This window comes from Lithobates pipiens, unplaced genomic scaffold (assembly GCF_037356315.1).
Source record: "Lithobates pipiens isolate NorthernLeopardFrog02 unplaced genomic scaffold, aLitPip1_a1.2 Scaffold_47, whole genome shotgun sequence".
Lineage (NCBI taxonomy): Eukaryota > Metazoa > Chordata > Amphibia > Anura > Ranidae > Lithobates > Lithobates pipiens.
The window spans coordinates 6132486-6136590 of record NW_027507871.1 but is presented as its reverse complement, the minus strand read 5'-3'; positions in this window follow the sequence as shown (position 1 = coordinate 6136590).

Below are 4105 nucleotides of genomic sequence, written 5' to 3'. Positions count from 1 at the left end.
GATCCCTGGTTGCCTCCTTTCAGGATCCACCGGACACTCTTCAGTGAGGGAGAGGTTAATGCTCACAGTGCTACAGGATAGCCAGACCCTTTTCAACTTCCACGCACTCTTCAATAAGCTCTCCAGACTAGGTCCTTATGTGAAATTCTTTGATTTGCACCAGAAGAGGATCTTTAGAAGTAGCCCCCCCACCCCCACCCCCGTTTTCCCCTGCTATGCCACAGCTGGGAACTCAATGAAAATGCAGCAAACTCCAGCAGTCTGCCCAGAGGGGTAAAGCCCCTCAGGCTGGGAACTCCTCCAGTAGGACATGATACTGGCTGCTCCAGGCCTCAGACTATTTATGTGCTTTTCAGCCACCTACTGGGCACACCTCTCCAGGAATTGGCTGAAGTACCATACATTTGCAGACTGCTCATTTGCCTTTCCAGCCCACTATGTTCTAGAAAAGTCTAGAATGCAGGGGGGAATAATCAAACCTGCAACCTGTGAAACATAGAACAGCCCAAAGCAATCAACAACTGCTCCACTGACTACAGAGGAGCCAAAAATAATAACATTTGTCTAGCAACCTAACTAGGAGGGGGCTACAAGTGGAACTGGACTTTAAATGACCCCACAATGGACTATGCCTATGTAGCTATGCATTACAGAAAAGCATAACATATTTTATGTAGTGCACCCCCTGGGGAGCCGCAAGTAGAATGGGATCCCCCACCCTGCATAGAAAGGCACACTGAATTATTCACAGTCTCCCAGAGTCAGAAAACAGACCAGTACTTTGTTTTGTTATTTTATTGAGGGATTAGAACTTGGATGGGTAAGGTGGTAATATGGGATGCCCACTTGACTTCAGAACCTCGTCAGGAAAAACTTCTCCTCTGTACAAACTATATACACTCCTCACATCCTCCAGCACACTTGCTTGCAGAAAAACCAAGCTGACACTTTAATGGCTCTGACCAGACACTCAGCCAGTTCAAAGCAAAAGCCCTTTACAGGCAGGGACCCTGGGTCCCTTGGTTGTGCAGCGAAGTCCAGTGTCCCCCTTACACCCTTGTGGCTACTGATCTCAGCACCACCTCTTCATGCACTGCCAGCCCACCTAGCTGCAGCTGCCCCTTTCACTAGCCCTCCTAGCAACTTCTCCACAGTCCTCCCAAACTGACACTCTCTGTCTCCACAGTCCTCCCAGACTGCTCTCTCACCAGCCCACCCAGCAGGCTTCTCAGGAGACCACCTGTACATGCTGACCTTCTCCCGCTGTCCTCTGCTTGCTCCCATGCCTCCAGGAAGGATTTCCTCCCTGTGTTGTAAAGGGTCACACCAGCACCCGAGCCCCAGGCCTGAGGTCCCCCCCCCAACAGGGAACATCCTCAAGGGCCACCAACAGCCTCCTCAGCACTCCTTCTTCATCTTCCACCCGACTACCCCCCTGCTGGCATAACCCATTAGTCATGAGGTGTATGCCCCCTGCCAGCCCACTTGCTCCCACCAGCCAATCTCTCTGCTGGAGATTGGCTGGGGCTGTTATCAATACTCTAGGTAGCTCCTTCTAGACTCCACACTCTACTTCTGGAAGCTCTTCCAAGGTTCCAGAGAACAGGGGGAGTTACCAGGGGTGCTGCTTGCTGAGCCATCCATCCTCTGTGGGTCTCTCAGCCCTGACCCAGATTCAACCCAGGACTGGCTGTCAGCCAGGCCAAATTTTCCTATACTAAAAACGGTACATACCGTATTTATCAGCGTATAACACGCACTTAAAAGCAGGGGAAAATCATGGGTGCGTGTTATACGCCGATCCCCCGAAATTCTGAGCCTCTGGGCGGCTTTCAGCCGCCTTCGTCTCTTCAATGCGACTTTCGGCCGCCTTCGGCCATTATCGGCGGCTTTCGCCCATCTTCGGCCGTTCTCGGCAACTTTCGGCCGACTTAGGCCGTTCTCGGAAGCTTTTGCCCGCCTTTGGCTCTTCTCGGCAGCTTTTGGCCGCCTTCAGCCGATCTCGGCAGTTTTCGGCCGCCTTCGGCTCTTCTCTGCGGCCGAAAGCTGCCGAGAGTGGCCGAAGGTGGCCGAAAGCTGGCAAGAAGAGCCGAAGGCGCCGGAGGCCCACCGAGAACTACTGCACGCCGCCGAGATACACATCCGGCTATGTATCTCGGCGGCGGCATTTTAAAAAAATAAAAAAACAAATAGCAAAAGAAAATAAAATAGACACGGCTGCAATGGGGGACAAGACTGCAATGGTGGACAAGGCTGCATAAGGCTGCAATGGTGGACAAGGCTGCATAAGGCTGCAATGGTGGACAAGGCTGCATAAGACTGCAATGGTGGACAAGGCTGCAATGGTGGACAAGGCTGCAGATGACACTGATGAGCATATAAATGTAAGTTTTTTTTTTCCCCCTTAAACTTCCCTCCTAAAAGTTTTTTTCCTTAAAATTCCCTCCTAAACTTGGGGTGCGTGTTATTCGCCGGCGCGTGTTATACACCGATAAATACGGTACTTGCATACGCTAAAGGGTGCTACATTTAAAAGCAGCAAACAATAGATTTACTGATCATTTGCTGCTAAAAATCCCCATTTGTATTCGTCATCATGTACTACTTGCACCTTGCACCATCAAATTATAGAAATCATGCAAAAAGCTGGAGCAACTGCCAGCAAACGTTGCCAGTTCCAGAGAAAAGTATTTGTACAGATGTGCTCTAGTTATAAAATATTATAAAAAATATTTTAAAAAAATTTGATTTACATGAATCATTCTAGTCCGAAAGGAGTCAGGCCGCGTACACACGCGGGGACTGTTCGCTCAACTTTGTCCGTCAAACAGTTTCAGCAAACAGTCCGCTCAAAATTAGCATGGACGGACTTGCCCACACACGACGAACGAACAGTTTGCTGAAACCGTGCACGATGACGTGAACGGCACGTACGACGGGACGGAAAATACAACGTCCTATACACTGCATTACAACTTTCAGCGTGTAAATCCTTTCTGAGCATGCGCGGAACTTAGTTTGACGAACAAGCCTACACACGAGGGGACTGTTCGCTGAAACCAAGTTTCAGCGGACAGTTTTTCGGAAATTCCGAGAAACCTTGTTCAGCAAACTGTTCGCTGAAACTGTCCGCTGAAAGCCCACACACGGGCGGACTGTCCGCCGAAACACTGTTCAGCGGACAAAGTTGGGCGAACAGTCCCCGCGTGTGTACGCGGCCTCAGTCAAAATATTTTCTCCTCCCTTTAAATAGAAGCCACAAATGTTGGACCTTACTACAGCCAATTCGTCCCGATTGTACAATAGACCTATGGTGGCCATACCAGTTCATGCAAAAATATGGTTAAAAATAAAAAGGTTCAGTTGGGGAATGACCTGGCTGGCATCCTACTCCACCTCACCCCCCCATGCCAATGTAGCAATTTAGGCAATTGTTTCTCACACATTTACTATATGCGCTAAAAGTTCTGCTGGAACTTTTTGGTTAGATAAAGTAGAACAACATTAGAACCATGTAAGATTTGATGGCAGCAGCAAAGTATAGAGATGAAAAATTCCATTTAGTTTGGTTTTACTGAGTTGGTTTTCAAGCCAATGCTGAATAGATAGTGCATATTGATGGAGACCTAAAAAGACCACCTCGTGGGGTTATTTTATTGCATATGTAGAAAGGTCCCAGGCCTCTTTTGATCTAATGAGAACCTCCAGGGTCAAGGATAGTGCCCTTTCATCCTTTCACTTGCTTTATAATGCCTAGTACACACGGGCCGAATGATGGGAGACATTGACCACTTCAATAGAAACCGTCCGACATTTGGCCCGTGTATACAGTGCCTTGCGAAAGTATTCGGCCCCCTTGAACTTTTCAACCTTTTGCCACATTTCAGGCTTCAAACATAAAGATATAACATTTTTATTTTTTGTGAAGAATTACCAACAAGTGGGAAACAATTGTGAAGTGGAACGAAATCTATTGGATTTTTGAAACTTTTTTAACTAATAAAAAAATGAAAAGTGGGGTGTGCAAAATTATTCGGCCCCCTTGCGTTAATACTTTGTAGAGCCACCTTTTGCTGCGATTACAGCTGCAAGTCGCATGGGGTAT